Source organism: Parasteatoda tepidariorum, chromosome 11 (genome assembly GCF_982258835.1).
Source record: "Parasteatoda tepidariorum strain Cologne lab strain chromosome 11, Ptep-v5.0, whole genome shotgun sequence".
Taxonomy (NCBI): Eukaryota; Metazoa; Arthropoda; class Arachnida; order Araneae; family Theridiidae; genus Parasteatoda; species Parasteatoda tepidariorum.
This window is the reverse complement of record NC_141765.1, coordinates 95677754-95700606: the sequence shown is the minus strand read 5'-3', so window position 1 is coordinate 95700606 and position 22853 is coordinate 95677754. Positions and strand designations below refer to the sequence as shown.

The window sequence follows — 22853 nt, the reverse complement described above, 5'->3', positions numbered from 1 at the left end:
CATAAGTAGCATTGCTTAATGGTTCTTCTTTCTCTAGCAATTTCTTATTCAATATAGCCATGTAAAGGCAAGCTTACGCTCAGGTTTGTATGGAATTTCCTTTTCAATGAAAGTTCCAGTTGTCGATATGTGTAACATGTTCTCTTGTTCTAAAAATTTGGTGAAATTTGATATTTTATTCGCAAAATGGCAAAATGGCTATAAATGTAACGCTCTCTTTTGTGCGTTGCACTTTTCTAGTCCGCATGCGTCAGTTCTGTTGAAATGCGCATGAGCCCATGAAAAATATAAAACTTACGTAAGTGAAAATAAGATTTTGCAAAAATCCATTTGTTAAAAACGCTAACGTAGTGGAATATCATTTAAACTTTGACCACAAATTCAAAAGAAATATTTACAATGGATGTATAGTTTGTATAAGGTAAGAACTCCCCCACCATAAAGTCTGAGGCGTTCTGCTGCTAATGGAAACAAGAATAGCTCATTTCAGGGAGGGTAGCTCCTCTTCCCTCTAGCGATAACACATTAGACCGAAACAAAAAGATTATCGCTTTCTCTCACCGATTTAAGCCATAACCTGTCCTAAACAATGTCCACACACCACTACTTGACATAGTTATACCTCGTCACCATAGTCACCGCCACAAGTTCAGACGAATGGCTAAGGGAGTTCTTACTTTAGACAAACTATACACTATTTGTTCCGTATTTGTAAGTTACGCTCTTGGCGTTCGAGCATCTCCCCTTGGCACACTGTAAATACGCCAACTTGGCAAGCTGTCTATGTTTGTACGCCATTATAGTCTACGCTCTACACCCGAAAGGGAAACGCAAATAAACTCCTTTTATACAAACGCTTCTCTTCATTTTTACGCCACCCCTCCGCACACTATTTCTTTAAAGCTGTAGCATACGACTCAAGATGCTTTGCTCAACGTAAAACTTTGGATCTGTGAGCAGAAAAATTTGGTAAATTATAGATTTTGATGAATAATTCGGCGATGAATAATGCCGCTTATTATTAATATTTAAAAAATATTATAATTCTATTGCTTATTAAATTTATTTTAATTAAATTACATACTTAAAATAAATATAATTTTGAAATAGCGAAAATATATCTAGATCCTTGTGGAATTAATGCAATTAGACAAGCATAATTTTTTACCATAAACAAAAACCAATAAAATTATATTTTTATTGAATGAACCAATGGTTGTGAGAATACAGGATTCATTTCTAAATTTTATCAATGTATTTCTTCATATTCTCATTCTAGGTTCACGCTTTTAGTTCGAAGACAGGCTTAAACAGATAACATTTAACAGCTATAAACAGCGTGCTTGCAGCTCTGTCAAGCCAACAAGACTTAAATCATGCCAACATAAAGATAGGTATCATATGAAATAAATACGAGCATGCGCGAATGCTTCAATCTTATTTACAGGAGCGAACGAAAGCTAACTTAAAAGTGCGAAATCTCCCTATAAGGGTACTTCATAATTTTGAAGAAACTATAATAAAAGTGTTTATTTTTCTATTAAGAAAGTTGCATAAAATATTGTGTGTATGGTGCGCAAAAAATAAACTTTCCACCCAAACAACTAATCGGATCTTCACATTCTAGGATTATCTTAATGATTCGATGGAGTGATATCAAATAGGCTGACTAATGCTGACGATATTTTAAACTGCTAAATCCGAAACAAAAATATACTTTCTCTTAATAATCATACCTTTTTTACGGATTTAGATTCCTCACCCTTAAAATAAAAACAGTAACCGCATTATGGCCGCAATTGCTTGGTCAGAAAAGCGGTTGATGGTACGAGCCTCTTAATGCTAATTTTACAATTTTCTTCAATGAAAGTCGATTTTTTTAAAAATAAAATACGGATTTAGATTTATGACACTCAATCTTGGAAATAGGGTCCCCATAGTTTGATCAGGACAGCAATCCGAAGTTTGGACCCCTAAATATTAATTTTAGCATATTTCCCCATATTTCGGGAACTTTTTAAGCGAAATGAGAAAATTTTTCACAATTATAAAATTTGGTTACCTAAAGATAGTTTCATGCGAAAATTAACTTTGAGTAAACAATTATTATTTTTTATTATCCTAGTTGAAAGAATTTTGAACTATAAGGCATACAACTTTTTACACCATGTAATTTAATTTTACATGGCAAATTTTCCATGTTACAGTGAAATCGGTCAATTACAAAATTGCAGTGACTTCAATTTACGAAATCAAATTAGCGAATCAAATTACAGTGATTCGATACAAAATTACAGTAAAATCGGTCGAATACAACCTGAAAAATCGAATTTTTATATACGATTTTTTTTAAATAAGATTTCTCAGGAATTATTTGACCAATTTCGCACAAATTTTGTATTTTACAATGCAAAATTGTTTTTTTTTTAAATAAGGACTTGTATATCCTACAGTTCAAAAACTTCAGACTATTTTTAAATAGAACAATAAAAAATAACAAATCTTTAAAAATAATATTTTTGCACAGAATTATCCTTGGATAAACGAAATTTATAAATGTGGGTAAAAATGTTTCATTTTGCTTAAAAAAATCTGGCGATATGTTGAAATACGCAAAAAGTAAAACTAATATGAAGAGGTCAAACCTTTGAAGAGTTTTCCTGGCCAAACTATGGGGAGCAAATTTCCCAAATTGCGCCTTCCTCCTATATCTTGGGTGCCAGAATTCTGAATCCGTCGAGAAAACCATACATTTTTTCAGAGAAAGTACGTTTTTGTGTCTAATTTCCTAACTTAAAATATCGTCTACGCTAATTAATTTGCCCCTCGTTTTCCCAATGGTTTCCCTAATGGTTCGTATTAAGACTGAGTCTCAGAACGTAAAGATTAGGGGTGACTCGTTTCTTTTTTTTTCGCACTGCAAAATATATAATTAATTTTTTTGGATTAATTTTTAGCTTTAAAATCTATATAAGTGCATCAAAAAACCTGTAGCGTGAAATTTGTGATCGTATTTAAAATTAAAAGCAAGATTTGAAATAGTTGACATAATAGATTAAAAATTAAACTGTACTTACAGCTGAAGATTCAATTATCAAAAAATCAGCCTTCTTTTTAGCTTCATCATTTCATAGCAGGCAATTTAAAAGAAAATGGATTCCTCTCAGTCCGGCAGATTCCAAACATCAAACATCTCACTTTGTCAGGTTATTCCCGATTTGTCAGACTATTTGAGCAGAAATTAACCTACAAAGCTTAGTAACATTGGATTATAATAAACTAGAGAGAGGATTAATATCAAACAATTTAAAGTTCAAAAAAAAACATAGAAAAATTAAAATTGGAAAAAGTAAACGTTTACGACATTAAAAGCAATTGAAACACAGTACAAGAATAACGACTGAAAATAATCACTCAAGTTGCACAGAGAGGAGAAAAAAAACTAAAACATACATGGGGTGAAAAACTAATTTACATCGGATAAGAACCTGAAAAAAGCAGAACTTTAAAAGAAAAATTCTAGAAAAATCTATCAGATACATTAGAAAAAAATTTTTGAAGAGAAAATAAAAAATTAAAATACATATAAAAATCTGCAAACATAAAAAAAAAACTGAAAAGAATTTGAAACCATAAAAAAATTGGAACAAAACAGAAAACGAGGAAGAATTAAGGAGAAATGAAGTACAAAAAAATAAAAAGGTTGAAAAAATTATTTAAAAAAAAAGCTAAACCTGTGAAAAATTCAAATCAAACGTAAGCAAGGAAGGGTAATGCGAAACATGTTGTTGGGTCTATAAATTCAAATGGATTTGATCAGATGCACACACACACAAATTTTACCAATCAAAATCAACTAGAGTACACAATGGAAAAAATATATGAAACATTGGAAAAAATGTGATACACTATTTGGAGAAACAAAACACTCATTCAAGAAGCTAAAAAAACTCAGAAGGAAGAAAAACATTGAGAAAAAAAACAATAAAAAACATGGGCAAAAAAACAAATACACATTGAAAAAACAAGAGCTTTCATCTGAAATGAAAAGACATATTGGAATTGAATAAGTAATAGTAAATTAATAACCAGTGAAAAAAAAAACTCGACTAATCAAAAAACGAAAATATGAAAAATGAAAACAATTAAATACAAATTTTTAAAATAAATTTCCTAAAAAAAAACTGAAAAGCGGAAAATATGGAGCATCGAAAACAAAGTGATTCACGCATATAAACAGAGATGGAAGCTAAAAAAAATAAAATATGGCGATAAAACATTGGTGAGTTTTCTTTCAATGAAAGTATAACCCATCGAAAAACACACTGAAAAAGCTACAGAAAATAGTAAAAAAAATGCAAAACAAACTTTAAGCATACATTGAAAAAAATAAACATTGGAAGAAACAAAGGAACATTGGAAGAATTCACACATTGCAAGAACAAAAAGGTTACCATTCGAAAAACACCTTGGAAAAAGCTTCAGAAAAACATTGAAAAAATGCAAATCACACTTTAAGCACACATTGAAGGAAACTAATTTCAAAACAAGAACGAACGAAAAACTATGGAACAAAAACATAAGACGAAAATATTTGGGACATAAACACAGGATAAAAATTATTAGAACACAAATACAGGATAAAAAAGGATTGTTACAAAAAAACATTGGAAAAAAGTTTGAAGCACACATTGGAAAATAAAAATTGGGCCAAACATTGAAAGCAGAAAAATTTAAACACACAGTGAAACAAAAATATTAAAACACAAATTGAAAGAAAATAAAGCGAAATACACATCGAAAGAAAAAATTTGAAACGTACATTGAAAATTAAAAGTTGGAAAATAAAATTTGGAAATGAAGCCGGAAATGGATCAGAATACATATGGAAATAAAAACGGATCATGTATTGAAAAAAAAAAAACAGAATACTATAACAAAAACTATACTATAACAAAAACTATACTATAACAAAAACTATACTATACTATACTATACTATACTATACTATACTATACTATACTATACTATACTATACTATACTATACTATACTATACTATACTATACTATACTATACTATACTATACTATACTATACTATACTATACTATACTATACTATACTATACTATACTATACTATACTATACTATACTATACTATACTATACTATACTATACTATACTATACTATACTATACTATACTATACTATACTATACTATACTATACTATACTATACTATACTATACTATACTATACTATACTATACTATACTATACTATACTATACTATACTATACTATACTATACTATACTATACTATACTATACTATACTATACTATACTATACTATACTATACTATACTATACTATACTATACTATACTATACTATACTATACTATACTATACTATACTATACTATACTATACTATACTATACTATACTATACTATACTATACTATACTATACTATACTATACTATACTATACTATACTATACTATACTATACTATACTATACTATACTATACTATACTATACTATACTATACTATACTATACTATACTATACTATACTATACTATACTATACTATACTATACTATACTATACTATACTATACTATACTATACTATACTATACTATACTATACTATACTATACTATACTATACTATACTATACTATACTATACTATACTATACTATACTATACTATACTATACTATACTATACTATACTATACTATACTATACTATACTATACTATACTATACTATACTATACTATACTATACTATACTATACTATACTATACTATACTATACTATACTATACTATACTATACTATACTATACTATACTATACTATACTATACTATACTATACTATACTATACTATACTATACTATACTATACTATACTATACTATACTATACTATACTATACTATACTATACTATACTATACTATACTATACTATACTATACTATACTATACTATACTATACTATACTATACTATACTATACTATACTATACTATACTATACTATACTATACTATACTATACTATACTATACTATACTATACTATACTATACTATACTATACTATACTATACTATACTATACTATACTATACTATACTATACTATACTATACTATACTATACTATACTATACTATACTATACTATACTATACTATACTATACTATACTATACTATACTATACTATACTATACTATACTATACTATACTATACTATACTATACTATACTATACTATACTATACTATACTATACTATACTATACTATACTATACTATACTATACTATACTATACTATACTATACTATACTATACTATACTATACTATACTATACTATACTATACTATACTATACTATACTATACTATACTATACTATACTATACTATACTATACTATACTATACTATACTATACTATACTATACTATACTATACTATACTATACTATACTATACTATACTATACTATACTATACTATACTATACTATACTATACTATACTATACTATACTATACTATACTATACTATACTATACTATACTATACTATACTATACTATACTATACTATACTATACTATACTATACTATACTATACTATACTATACTATACTATACTATACTATACTATACTATACTATACTATACTATACTATACTATACTATACTATACTATACTATACTATACTATACTATACTATACTATACTATACTATACTATACTATACTATACTATACTATACTATACTATACTATACTATACTATACTATACTATACTATACTATACTATACTATACTATACTATACTATACTATACTATACTATACTATACTATACTATACTATACTATACTATACTATACTATACTATACTATACTATACTATACTATACTATACTATACTATACTATACTATACTATACTATACTATACTATACTATACTATACTATACTATACTATACTATACTATACTATACTATACTATACTATACTATACTATACTATACTATACTATACTATACTATACTATACTATACTATACTATACTATACTATACTATACTATACTATACTATACTATACTATACTATACTATACTATACTATACTATACTATACTATACTATACTATACTATACTATACTATACTATACTATACTATACTATACTATACTATACTATACTATACTATACTATACTATACTATACTATACTATACTATACTATACTATACTATACTATACTATACTATACTATACTATACTATACTATACTATACTATACTATACTATACTATACTATACTATACTATACTATACTATACTATACTATACTATACTATACTATACTATACTATACTATACTATACTATACTATACTATACTATACTATACTATACTATACTATACTATACTATACTATACTATACTATACTATACTATACTATACTATACTATACTATACTATACTATACTATACTATACTATACTATACTATACTATACTATACTATACTATACTATACTATACTATACTATACTATACTATACTATACTATACTATACTATACTATACTATACTATACTATACTATACTATACTATACTATACTATACTATACTATACTATACTATACTATACTATACTATACTATACTATACTATATACTATATACTATATACTATATACTATATACTATACTATACTATATACTATATACTATACTATACTATACTATACTATACACTATATACTATACTATACTATATACTATATACTATATACTATATACTATACTATACTATACTATACTATACTATACTATACTATACTATACTATACTATACTATACTATACTATACTATACTATACTATACTATACTATACTATACTATACTATATGTTAAAAAAAATCGATGAAAAGCTGAAACGCAATGTATAACACAGAAAAATAATAAAAGAACAGGAAATCGTAGAAAGTTTTTTAAAAAAACTGAACAATTCAAAAACAAAATTTAGAAAAGTGAAAAAAATTGGAAATATGAAAAAAATGAACACGTAAAAACCACACATAAAGCTGTTCAATAAACAAAAAAGGGTAATTAAACAAATTGTGAATTAGATCGAATGCATTTGAACATAAATGTTAGTAATCGGAAAATCTGAAAAAAAATTGCAGGAAAATATTGAAAAAAATTCAAAACACACATACGGAATATTTTGGAAAACACACACACACCACATTGAAAGCATCTAATTAGAACACCAACACTGGGTCTAAATGGTTGAAACACAAACACTGGGAGAAATAATTTGGAACGCCAACACCGGATAAAAGGAAACACACCAGGTAAAAAATAATCGAATAAAATTGTTTCCAGTTTCAATCCAAAAAAAAAAAAAAATCATTTAAAAAAGCCACTCTACCTCCTTGCAATAATAAATGAGTGCTTGCTTCCAGTATAGCACCATTCAGAACTTAAGGATAAATAAGTGTCTTACCTTACAAGTGAGAGTTTACTTACTAAGTACGTAACCATTTTCTGAACCTCAAGTAAGAAATCTTTTAAAGTGAATTAAAACTTACCGACAATATTCAGTTACTCTACACTGTTTTCATTCATGTACGTCAGGCGGGTACTTACTGGAGTTCTCAGAAATTTTCTTCAGATTCTAGGGAGGAAAAATTAAAAAAATTAAACGCTATTGATAATGGGCAATCGAAAGAGTACTGTTGTCATGTATTAATACTCGTTAATTTTTTCCCATCTTTAAGAAGAATAGTTTGTTCCTTAAGCATAACACTCTTTGATTAAATGTACACTGCTGTCATGCATTAATACTCATTAATGTTTCCATTTTTAAGAAAAATAGTTAGATCCTTAAGCATAACATGCTTTATTTAAACAAGATATATTTAAAAATAGAAGAGAAAAAACCTTTTTGCAGTTTTCAAAAATACGTTGAATTGTGTAGTCTAATGCTGTGGATTTTTATAGTCGTGAAACTGTTCACGACTATAAAAATTAGTTTTCAGTTGTAACCTTAATAATAAAGTGCAAAATGAAACATTTAAGTAATCTTTCATTAATTCTGCAATTTACACCCAATACTTGATCCATTTGAGGCGAACCGGGTTCGAATTCCAGTCGATACGAATGCCGCATCTGTCTTGCACCGACCACATTGCTGGTGTGAAATATCCTCAGTGGTAGACGGATCCTGGGTCGAAGTTTCCTTGCCATCAGGCTAACCGTGGGAGGTTCTCGTGGTCTTCCTCTTTATGTAACGCAAATGCGGGTTAGCTCCATCAGAAAGTCATCCACGAAGGCAAATTTCATCCAATACTCGATCCAGAAGTTCCCTTGTCTTCAGGACTGGGTTCAAAATTACAAGGCTAGTGAGTTGTACATTAGTAGTCGTAAACCCATAAACTTCTGCTAATCAACGACGGTTGTAAAAAATATATCCCTAAGAATTACAGTGATCGCTTATATTAACTTGTATTCTCATGGCAGAGTTACCAACATAATTAAGACAAAGAAAAAATAACCATCTTGTAGTTAAAAATAGAACTTAGGCAAAATATTCATATTTAAAATAAATAAATTAGTAATCACCACAATAAATCATATAGTAAAGTCCATTTTTTTTAAAATTAAAATATTAGTTAAACAGAATGAATTTACAAGGGAAGGGCACGGCTTGGAAAATTCACTTTGGAATGAAACTTGGTTTATTAGAAACATAGGTCACGGTTGTTCTTGTTGTAGTTGTAGTTCATTTTACGTCGCACTAGAGTTGCACAATGGGCTATTGGCGACGGTCTGGGAAACATCCCTGAGGATGATCCGGAGACATGCCATCACAATTTTGATCCTCTGCAGAGGGGATGGCACCCCCGCTTCGGTTAGCCCGACGACCTGCACGTGAAGTCTAGCACTTTACAGTAGAACAGTTTAACGAGGACCTATACCACACACCCTTAGTCCCTACGCAGACTAATCCAAGTGGTCATCCACCCGCACACTGACTGCAGCCAGTGATGCTTGACTTCGGTGATCTGCTGGGAACCACATAGCTTACGGGTGGAGTGAGATCTGCTTATAAAATGAAATTAATTTAGCTTATTACCTGAAGTTTAGTTGAATTTTAAAAAAACTTTTTTGGGGGAGAAGGTGGAACGCGCCCTACTGTAAAAAATTGATTACAAACTTTAATTTCTGTACTTATCAATAACCAAATTTATTAATTCTGTGTTCATAACTACAAATAAATCGATAATACGGAATGGAAAAACGCACAATACGCAGAGGAGACAATATCTTCCGAGCAATCACCTCTATTCCTAATCCGACGCTAACCGTTACTGTTACATAGATTTATGAAAACAAAGGTCTTCATTCTTTTTTTTTCTCCTCTTGTATTTTCTGAAGTTATCAACGTCTGTAATTTTATAACAATAATTGAACAGCAGACCCAATTAACGGTTAACGGCTACTAATGTTCAACTCCGTAGCCTTGTAATTTTGAACCCAATGCAGTAGACAAGAGAACTCCTGGATTTCTGGCTGAGATTTAGCCTTCGTGGAGGACTTATTGATAGAACTAACCAGCATTTGCGTTTCATGGAGTGGAAAACAAAGATAGTCACCCATATTTAGCCTGATGGTAAGGGCACTGTAACACATGATTCGTCTATCATTGAGGATATTTTACGTCAGCACTATAGTCGATGCGAGCCGAGTGCAGAATTCGAATCAACCAGTTATCGCTGGGATGGGATCGAACCTGGGTCACCTCATCGGGAATCGAGTGCTCTATGCCCTGAGCCACCACGGCTCAACCCCTATGATTTCTTAAGGCCGCAAAAATTGTCGGCGAGAAAATATATCCCCATCGACATTAACAAATTTATGAATTTGGTTTTAGTTATATTTACCACGACATTATAAGAGATTAAAAAAATTTAACTGATTTTGAAATGTTACTCCAATTTGAAGATTTAGACTTAAGGTATTTAGTTAAAATATAAAATTGAGTGAAAGAGATGTTGAGTTCTTTAATTAAATAATAATAAATGAAAAAACGTTTTAGGGAAATAAAGTTAAAACAATTGAAGATCAAAATGAGAGAATGCTTTTTGCCTATTTTTCGCAAAAATGATGACTGACTCTCAGTCTAACAATTTGAGTATTAGATAAATCAATAACAGGAAAAAACAAATGCTCCCCGAGAGTTATTATGGTGTGAAAATTGGCCATGCTGTGGATAAACGGTTAGTGTCCGCGTGAATTCGTTTTATTTATTTATTATTTTTTTTGAGAATCAGCTTTTATGAACCATAACCGTTCTTGCCACTAATCTCCAATTATCAAAAGTACATTCAGCACCTTTCTTCCAAATCTTTGGTTATAGAGTTTTTAATTTCAAATTTTTTTTAATAAAATCATTAAGAGATTAATTAAATTTTTTGAAATGATAAATCTAAATCTTAAAATTTCTAACCGCATACTCTAATAACGAGAAACCACCTATTACTACAAGTTTCCAAGCAAGCCACAAAAAGACAAAAAAAAAATTGCTTTCATAAAAAGTAAAAACTACCAATATCCTTTCCTCTATTGCAAAAAAGAAAGAAAAGAGGAAAACTCGTTTTTGCTGCTGTTTTAGTGAGTAATGAAAAAAAAAGCAAAAATAAAGAAATAAAGGCATTATTATTTATTTCTGATAACTTTGTGCAGGCAAGTTAGAAATCAACACCATTTCATTATTCTTACTATCTTCACCCCGATCGCTCAAAAATGGACATTTTTATTACTCAACCGTAATTCTTATTACGAAACAGTAATAATTACGGATAAATGGTCTCTTTAAATAGAAGAATAAATAGAAAGTTTCAAAATCGAAAGCTCGTTCGCTTCATTAATGTGTCAAAGAATTATTTTTTAACATTCTAAAAACAAAAATGCTGATTTTCTTAATTATCAGGAAATTTTCAGAATGTTTTATTTAAAACCAATTAAAATTAAAATAAAATTGGAAAATAGGTATTTGTGAGAGCCTTTCTTGCCTTTATACATAAATTATTATTCGTAAAAACTGAAAATGTTAAAAAGCAGTAACGTTGCATTTCCCTAAGCTCTAATAATAAGAAACCATAAATTGATGTGTTAAAAATCTATGTTTAGAAGTGAAAATTATCACTATCATTTTTCATAATTGAAATAATTACTCACAGAAAAAGCTATCATTTACATAAATAAATCCTTACATTAAACAAATTTGGGCTTAATACCAAATTACCACTTGCAAAAAAAAAAAAAACTTTTATTCAGTATTTCTGCTACACACTTCAAATAACTGCTTTTTGCTGGTTACATTGCTCTACATTAATTTATCTTCGCGGTTTGCAATACAAGTCAGTGGTATGAATGACGTCACACTCTTTCACTCGGATGGGCTAAGGCTCCTATACTATCAGAGCTGACCTATCAAGCAATATTGGAGCAAAAAAGTTCGCAAGTTAACGTTATGTTAGTATTGTGCTTATGTTAGCTCTTTGGAGCAAAAATAGATGATGAGTCGGCCTGTCTAATTCAGGGGCTCTAGGATGGGTAAACTACGCCCTGCAGGAAGGTTTTATCCGGCCCGCGGATAGAATTTTAACTTTTAACTAACTTCCGTAGCGAATATAAACAATATACAAACATTTTCTTGTCTACTGTGTTTAAAGCAATTTTCGCTCTTTCTTTTTTTAACAAAGTACTGATAACCTTTATACTTTCGATATTTTTTTTCTCTATAAAACAAAAATTGATGGAAATAGCTAGTAAAGACAGCTTCAATTGCTAAAATGTTGAAAGCAGAAGTTCTTTATAGGATAGCCGTAGATAGGCTCCAACGAGCGTTTGTCTTTCTCGAGGAGCAGGCATACTGAATCTAATAAAGGTGAATTGTACTTCACATGTGGCAGACTGCGCATTTTAAGCTCTAACAAGCAGATTTCTCTGCCGGGGCGAGTTCCAACATAATTTATTGCATATTGAAAGATTGCACACATATAACGTTATTGTAAATAATGGAAGTTATAAAATGTATAAAATAGCTAGTACTTGTTTGAGTTATTTGAAATATTTTTTAACCCCAAAATGGCTACTGAAAACGCGAAGTTGATTCAGAGTGCGGTTCGTTCAATGATGAATGAACTTAGAAATATTTCTTGACAGATGTAAATGATAAACCAGTATGTCTTATCTGCAATGAAGCTGTAGCAGTTTTTAAAGAACACAACATTAACCGACATTTTACTGTCAGGCACAAGAATGTAAACTACGAAGCGATGTCTGAATGTGAAAGAAGACAAAATGCAAAAAGTCTTCCCAAAGAATTCTCAGGTCCACAAAATTTTTTCAAGAAGATAAACAGTGTTCAAGAAGCAGCTACGAATGCAAGTTACATTGTAGCATCCAATATTGCTAAAAATAATAAATCTTTCGGTGATGGCGAGTTTGTTAAACAATGTATACTCCAATTTTGTGATGTTTTATGTCCAGACATGAAAAATAATTTTGAGGTTTATCGCTAAAAACGGTGACTTCTAGAATAGAAGCCATCGATTAAAATTTGATATCACAATTGGAGTCAAAAATTGCACAAATTACATTTTGCTCAATAGCTATGGATAAAAGCACTGATATAAATGATACTGCTCAATTAGTGTTATTTATAAAAACTGTTGATGAGAACTTCGAAATTACCGAGGAACAGGCGTGCATGCGTTCTTTAAAAGGAACTACAATGAGATGTGATATTTTTCGTGAGGTTTAGGAATGACTTTTAAATTTGAAAGTGCCTGCATTTTTTTTTCTGATCTTTTTTGTCATATGAACAACTTCAATGTTAAGATGCAAGAGAAAATTCAATTGCTCGATGATATCTGGGCCCATCTCAAAGCTTTTAAATTGAAGCTTAATTTGTTTGCCGGGCAACTAACTAGAAACGACTTGTCTCATTTCTCGAGGTTAAATTCAATACCCTCAGTGAATAAGGAAAAACATAAGAATTATAAATATAGCTTTGAGAATATTTTGAGTTTCAGATTTTAGTGCCATTCAAACAGAATTAGATATTTTTACCATGCCTTTCAAAGTAAATTGTGAAACAGTGAGGTCGGATTTGCAGCTTTGAATTAATTGAGTTGCAATACAACAATCTTCTGAAGCAGTTGTTTCAAAATATGTCAAAGTTTGAGTTTTACAAATCTTTACCAAAAGCTAGTTTCCAAAATTTAATATCTCATGCCCAGAAAATCAGTGCTATGTTTATGTTTGCTTCATCTTATATATGTGAACAATTGTTTTCAACTATGAACCTTAGAAAAAATAATTTCAGAAGTAGAATAACAGACAAGCATTTAGACTTGAAAAGTACATCTCACTTCGAACCTCAATATAAGGAACTTATATAAATTAAATCGCAATTTTATTCCTGTCATAAAATATTTAAATTAAAACTTGCATATTGTTTCTTTATTTTAAAAATTTTCACTTGGCCCAACGAACTTTTCTTTTTCGATTTTTGGTCCTCGACCAAGAGAGTTTGCCTATCCCTGCTCTAGTTATTGTTATTGTTTTAACATTAAATTATAATTCAATAAAAGTTCGCAATAACGACAATCCGTAGTAACAAGTAGATTGTCATCTTAGCAAGCCTGTCGTTATAAGCAAATACTCATATTTAACCATAAAACAACCTTACAGTATAGTTATTGATGTTATTTATATTTATAAACCGTCGTTGAACTGCCGAACCAATTTATAGGTTTACGACTACTAATGTTCAACTCCGCAGCCTTCTAATTTTACACCCAATCCAGAAGACAAGGGAACTTCTGAATCAAGTAATGGGAGAAATTTTGCCCTCATGGAGGACTTTTTTGAGGGAACTAGCCCGCATTTGCGTTACGTGAAGAGGAAGACTACAAGAACATCCCACGGTTAGTTAACGGCAAAGGGACTCCAACCCAGGCTAAAGAGAATAGAAGGGCTAGTTCACTCCTTTGAAGAAACTCTCGCCGCGCCAAACCTCCGATTTTCGCCTGTGACGTCACGGTGGCGCAAAGCTTGAGCTTCTAATTCAAGAACGAAGCGTTCGGTCTAACTAGCTTTAACTAATATTGGAACATTCCTTTTTGTGACACATTTCGAGACATTCTTTGCTTCCTATAATGATTTTTCTCAGTTTTGTGAAGTAAATTGCAAAAATTTTAAATTATTTATGAAATGCCAGTTTGTGCGATTGCAACTTACAAAAATTTTAATAGAAACACAAAAGAAAAAAATATAATTTTCCACGTGTCCCCTAAAGCAAATGAACAACTATGTAAAGAATGGCTTCAACATTGCAAAGGAATAACCCAGTTAATATTAAATATGAACGAAAATGCAGTAAGGATTTCTTAAAACAAGATTATGAAGATGATATGAGAAATCGTTTGCTTGGATTGCCGATTAGAATGATTTTAAAATTGCTCTAACTCTACCAGGTACTCTCTTATCTAAGGGAGGACTAAGTGTTCTGTCAGCAGCCTGGATGGAAGTGGGTCAAGAGTTTGAGAACATATTTCAAAGCGTGCATGGGACAGAAAATCAGAAAGTGTCAAAGAATTTATAAGTGAACTAGAGGGACGATATCCTGCAGTAAATAAAACAGCAATATTTTGCATTTCAGAATTTTTATAAGAATTCGCCATCTAAATTGAAACCACCCAGCTACTCCAAAGAAAAAAAAAAGATAAACGAAAAAATTAAAAAATTAATAAGTCAAAGAAAATACGAACTTAAATTAAAAGTATAGATAATTAATAATTAAAATTCTCCTAGCTTCATAACGTAGTTTTTAATGTAGTTATTCTAAATATTTATTATTTTTTTAATTATAATATAATTATTTTTTTAATATAGTTATATTCTTTTAAATTTAAATATCTATAAGCATCTGTAAAATTTCTAATATTTTCATGAGCCTAAATTATTATTTTGTTAGAATAATTAGCGCTTAAGGTTGTTGTTTCCTAATGATTAAGTATAAACAAATTGCCATTAGCAGCATATTTTAAAATCAAGATTCTAAATTTAACCCAACTGTACATGCAGCTAAAAAAGTGTCGATATATACATTAAATATTTTTTAATAATAAAAGTTAAAACTGAAAATTTTAAATTAAAGTATTTATAGCGTCATTTACGACAACTAGTAAAATATTTTTCTTAGTTTAAAATGGTATTTAATTTAATATTTTGGCCAAGAAAATAAAATAAATAATATGCTAATTGCATAAAGTTTGAAAGCTAATATCAAGAAAAAATCGAATTTATTTTTACAGAGAGAATGATACAAAGTTTTCATAATATTTTTGCTTGCGATCTCCGAGATCTGTGTGGAGTGTGACGTCATGAGGAGGGAAATCGTAGCTTCAGCTCTAAGAGCGGAACGAACTAGCCCTTCCATTCTCTTTAGCCCTGACTCTAACCCACGATCCGTCTACCACAGAGAATATGTCACGTCACCACGGTGATCAGTGCGAACCGGATGCGGATTCGCTTCGACCAGCCATCGTAGAGATTCGAACCCGGTTCACCTGATTGGAAGGAGAACGCTCCATCTCCGAGCCATCGCATATTGAGAATACTGAACGTAGATTACAATCTTAATCAAAATAAGATCCCATTGCAAAGAAGTAAAATCAAAATCTATATAAGATGCTATTCCAGATAAATAAAATTATATATATGCCATTGCAGATAAGTAGCCAACGAATAACACACTCATTTGAAGCGTGCGGCAGGATTCTTGAAAGAAACAAAGACTTTTTTTTCTTCAGTAAAGGGGAAGGTAACTCTGGACAAGGGTTGTCTACACATATTTGTTTTATTAACATAATAAATTAAAACTTGATGAAGAAAATAAGGTGAAATGTTGTTCATTTTTCTGCATTGATATCAGAAATAAATAATATCTATTTTGTTCTTTCTTGCAGTTTTGCTCATTTAAATAGCAGAAAAGTATAAAAAATTTCTTATCAATAAAATTCCTGTTATCACGAGTTTTCTGATAACAGACTTATACGAGATTAGATAAGTAAAGGCGCCTTAAATTCGTATTTCAAAAACTTAATATTAGCGAAATTTGACTTCGAGAAATATTTGATTATTGAGAAAAAAAAATTTGTTTTTCATAAAATGATTCAAGAGCATTGAAAGTTTTTAAACTAAAAATCCAGTAAGATTCACAATAAACCTCAATACTTGATACAATTAATGTATCTCATTTTTAAAAGTATATTTAAAATCTTACACATGATAGAATTTTAAAGGGAACAAATATCAAAAGTTTGCGTGTTAACTTAAAACATCGGAAGCATATTTTTCAATCAAAAAATGTTACTAGTTAACGAAAACTACAGTTTTTAATGATTATAATAATGAAAAAAAAATTGCATTTTAAATTTAACAAATTTAAACCTATTTATAACTTATTTGAATTAGAAGAAACAAATAACTTACCCATATTTTTCAGGATCGAAACATTCAACAGTATTTGATGATGAAATACAATCATACCCTCCACATCCAGTTTGTTAAAAAGAGCGTCAACTCCAATGGCACTAGAATAAAAAATAAATAAGTAAATAAAATAGAAATTTAAAGACCATGAAATTGTCATGCTGTATTGAAAAATATATTTTTTATTTTAATTAAATGGATGCAAAGCGCACCTGACTATCAATCACCATTTATACTATATCTAATTAATATCAAAAAGAAAACAAAAGCAAGACAAATAAAAGAATTGTAAAAAAAAATATTCAGCAGCAGCGGTCGCCATAGCGACACATGCAATGACGACGCATGCTCACTGTTTACGATTACTCTTGAACACAATAGAAAAGTGTGATGTCCAAATAAGGTGCGCACGCCATCAAACCCAAAAGAGCACCCATTTTGCCAATGTGTAATAAAACATTAATTAAATGAAAAAATATATATTTCATACGCAATAAATTAATTTCGCTTGTTACGTTTCAAAATGTTATAACTAATTGAACTATCAATAGGAAACCTTTCTTACTAAGAAGCTATTTGAAGACACTCATCATTTTAATTTAATATTTGTTTTCAATTCAATCCTAATATTTCAAATTAAAGATTTAATCTCTTAAAAGAGAATTAGAACGTAATATTTTTTATTCAAATACATCAATTTTAAGTTAATTTGCTATCAATCAGTTTTGATTATTAAACTGGCTGTTAAAGGGATTAAAATAAATTTAAATCAACAGTACAAAGAGATCCATTCCAACAACTAATCTGTATTAGAGAAGATTTTATTTGATTTAAATAATAAACAACTATATGTTCACCTATTTACACTCATAAAATTTCACTAATAAAATTTATTTATTAAGGTTTTCTTCAGCGTAATTATGTTGAAAAATTCTAAAATTCCTGAAATAACAAACTGCTTAGTAGATAAGAAACTTTAATTATTTTTAACCTACATGTTGATAGTTCCTTTGTTCAAAATTTTGTAACTACACTGGTTATCATAAATTAAGGAAAATTCACAAAAATCGCGATAACTCAAGAAATTACACATGGAATTTTATGAAACTTACCCACAATATACAACACATAGTAAGGTATTAAACAACATAAAAAGAAATTATCAGACATTAATAGTAGTATAGAAATTAGCACATGTATAAAATAAACAAATTGGAAGTATCGGTTTGCAATAGAAAAAGTACCTTTAATATGGAATATGATTGCCTCTAGAAGCAATACAGCACAAACAGCGATGTGTGATGCTTTCAATTATGCGGTCTATCAGTTCAATAGGAAGTGAGAGCCATTGCTCTTGTAAAGCAGTTGCAAGCGTGGCAAGGGTCTGAGGGGGCGGATTGATGGCAGATACACGCCTCCCTAGAGCATCCCAAACGTGCTCGATAGGATTCAAGTCCGGGGATCGAGCTGGCCACTCCATGCGAGTAATTGTTTCCTGTTGAAGATAATCATCAACAATGCGAGCTCTGTGTGGTCTTGCATTATCGTCCTGTAACAGGAAGCAATCACCAATTGCCCCGGCATATGGGCGCACATAAGCATCAAGGATGTTGTCTCGATAAACCTGAGCATTCACGGTTCCCCTTGGAAAGACATGGAGGTATGTGCGCCCTCCTAAGGATATGCCTCCCCAAACACAGACACTGCCTCTTCCGTATGCATCTCTTTCACGGATGTTTGATGGATGATAACGGGTCCCAGGTTCTCTCCATATCAAATAACGTCTACTGTCACTTTCTAGACTAAACCTGGACTCATCCGTAAAGAGAACAGGCCTCCATTGATCTGACGTCCAGTGGACATGTTGTCGGGCCCACTGCAAACGGTCTCTCCTATGGCGTGATGTGAGCGGCACGCAAATGGCTGGTCGTCTCGCATACAGACCACCTTCGTGGAGCCTTCTGCGCACAGTTGACGTTGACACCAACCTTCCGGTGGCTGCAGCAAGAGAGGATCTAAGATGTGTCGGAGTAGCGGTTCTATTCCTGCGTGCACTTAATGTCAAATATCGGTCATCGGCACTGGTCGTAACAGTTGGCCGTCCTTGACTGAACCTCCTAGATGCCGAATCTGTGGTTTGAAATTGCCTCCAAAGTCTATGAACCACAGATGGACTCACATTTAGCCATCTGGCCACTTCTGATTGACTCTGCCCTGCCTCTAGTCTCCCGATGGCTCTCCATCGTAGTTCTTCAGGCAAATGATGCCTAGAGGTCATTATTACGAATTGGCTATCTCAGATTTTCAATGTCGCAATCACAGTAAAATTTGTGTGCTTTCTCTCAAACTTGGACTTTTATGCTCCAGGCAGATGACGTAAGCCGAGTGCAGCGCCACTAATTTGCATATTGCAATTTTACTCAGCTACTCTTAGTGGACAACATATGCAAATTTTGCACGGTTTGGCTTACTTTTGAAAGAGTTATCGCTATTTTTGTGATTTTTCCTTAATTTATGATAACCAGTGTATAGAATTTATAAAGTCTTATTGTTGGAGTTCTAATTGAGTTCAAAATTTCTTTTTTTCAAATGATTTTAAAAAAAGGATTTTAAAAATCTCGAAATAGAAATACAAGAAATATGCCGTTTCATATTTTTGACAGCAGTAATTTAGTACATGATACCTAAAACTAATAAGAATTCTATGATATTTCTGTATAGTTGATAAGAGTCGATTGTTTTTTAAAATTAGATAAAAGCAAAGTATAATTAATTATGAAACGACAAACTTCAAGTCCCATAAAGTTTGAAACTTTAAATTAAATGATATTATATGACTGAACTATATATATATACAATTCGTGAAAAAATTTTTAAATTTAAACAATTGAATCTAGCGATTTTTACAGCGGTAAAAACGATTTTTACAGCGGTAGCGATTTAATTAAATTAAAATGAAATGATGTTGAATCGAAAATATAAATAGTATGTTGATTCTTTAAATGGCTCAGGGGATAGAGCTCATGGAATAGAGAGGGGGGGGGGGTGCTGGGGATAGAGCGTTCGCATTCCAATGAGGTGCACCGGATTCAAATCCCAGCGAAGGCTGGTTGATACGAATCCGCATCCAGCTTGCATCGACTACAGAACTAAAGTGAAATATCTTCAGTAATAGACGGATCATGGGTTAGAGTCCCCTTGACGTCAGGCTAACCGTAGAAAGTTCTCGTGGTCTTCCTCTCCATGTAACGCAAACGCTTGTCAAAAAGTCCTCCACGAAGGCAAATTTCTCCCAATACTCGATCCAGTAGTTCCCTTGTCTTCTGGATTGGGTTCAAAATGACAAGGCTACGGAGTTGATTATTAATGGTGGTAAATCAAAGAAGTGGGTCGACTGTTCAACAACGGTTATAATTCCAATTTGCATTCGTTGAAAATTGGATGTTTCGTATGCAAACAAAAATCAGGAATATTAGGACAGAAATCTATGGCAAACAAAAACAAAAGTCGACAGTTTGGGGTTCCATTACTGAAAAAATTAGAACCCGTGAGCTACTTTAGGGTGTTGAAGTAGTTCATTGTTTCTTTTAAATTCTTAATCTTAATAATCTTAACTTTTTGCTTGTGGATGTTACAACATGTGAAACACGAGTGATGGTTTAATTGATACACCATAAGCAAATGATTAGGTTACATTATTTTACGATTTAAATACGTTCCAAACGACCGTACAAGCAATCATTATCATAGTTGAGAGTTGAAAAGAACGTAATAACTCGAAGATAGAAGAAAAATTGGACTTTAGTTATCGTTTGATCCCAGTGCTTTATTTGAATAATAAAGAGTCAATAATATAGGGATTGGTTTACAAAACATAAATTAGTGCTTGCAGTACTGGGGGTTCCGCGTTCGGCTGACTACCTGACCCGAACATCTGCTCCTGCACCCCAGAGCCCAAGGTCAAGACAACTGAGATGGGCACAGTAGGCCTTGGTTCTCTATGTGCTGTCGCGCCACTGAGTTTAGTTTTTTTTTAGAGCTTGCAGTGCGTGAAAAATACCATGCATTTAAAATTTAATTTCTCAAGAATTATTCGGCAGATTTTTTTGATATTTTGTTTATTATCATTCAAAAAAATTTTCGCTAAAATTATGTAAAATTTTTTATACTTTTCTATTCAAGTTTTTTTCAACCATTATTAGATAAAATAATAAATTATAGATAATTATTAAAAATATTTATTGCATGGAATTATCTTTAAATAAGTGACTTTTATAATTGAGTCGAAAAATTTTGGCAAAATACGCAAAAAGTAAAATTAACGTTAAACTGGAACAAGTAGTTGGGCACTATTTTCCAGATTTCGGCTAACCCCACCCATATTTTGAGGGTTAACAATCCAAATTCAAAGGGAAAAAAGGTATTTTTATTCAGAGAAAGTGCGTTTTTGTATCTGATTTCATAACAAAAAAAACTAATTAATTAGCATACTGCACTAATTAATTAGCATACTTAAGGTTTAACCCTTGAACCGTTAAGATTGAATCATACTACGTAAAAATTTGATGATTAGGTCAAAATATAATCAGGAAGTTCCGTTTTTCTTTTATGCACGGCATGAAACTTCCGCTCATGGTGAAGTCGCGGATTTTACTCAATTGTAAATAAATAAAAAAAATTACTTTTATTTATAACAACTTTTACGGAAATCGGTTTCAAATCAGCATGAATTCACTATCGTACAATTGTTAAACTAACCTGATATATTAAAAGATGAGCATGGGGTATTTTCTAAATATTTTCTGCTCTCTTCATCTGTGCTTAAGCATACAAAAAGCTATTCATCCATACGAATAAGATCAGAGAACACAAGATAACGACATCGATAAACTGAAAAATATCTAAAATATTCATTAGTTTCACCTGAAAAAAATATTAGATTAAAATCTGAAATGAAATACATAATTAAAAAGTAAACATTGTACAACAGTTTTTAAAGAGTAAAAAGTAGACATATGACAATCGACCTCGGAAATTTAAAAATGAACATAAATTTTTCTCGATTGAAATTGATGATTAAGAAATTAACTGAATTTCTTCCACTAAGTTTACCGTTAGCGGTTGATAACACTGCGCGTTAATATCATTAATTTGCAAAATAAAATTCTAATTTGCAGACAAATCGCAATTCGTTCTTTCTAGACGTTAGTTCTAATTTTTTTTTGAACTCTGAACTCAGAAGGCATTAAAACATTCCAT

General features: G+C 30.7%; 2 long non-coding RNA genes across 2 annotated transcripts in view; both read right to left on the bottom strand.

Annotated features, from left to right (window-relative positions):
• Positions 1-4910, bottom strand: part of LOC147801928 (uncharacterized) — a 107935-nt gene extending 103025 nt beyond the window's left edge. Inside the window, exon 1 of the long non-coding RNA XR_015430296.1 lies at positions 3078-4910. This is a non-coding gene — a long non-coding RNA (uncharacterized LOC147801928). The remainder of the gene's footprint in view (positions 1-3077) is intronic.
• A 3011-nt stretch (positions 4911-7921) lies between these two features.
• LOC147801927 (uncharacterized) lies at positions 7922-22642 on the bottom strand. Its single transcript, XR_015430412.1, has 3 exons — positions 22353-22642; positions 17595-17695; positions 7922-8700 (listed from the first exon to the last, which is right to left on the bottom strand). It is a non-coding gene; the product is annotated as an uncharacterized LOC147801927 (long non-coding RNA).
• Between the last annotated feature and the right edge of the window lie 211 nt (positions 22643-22853).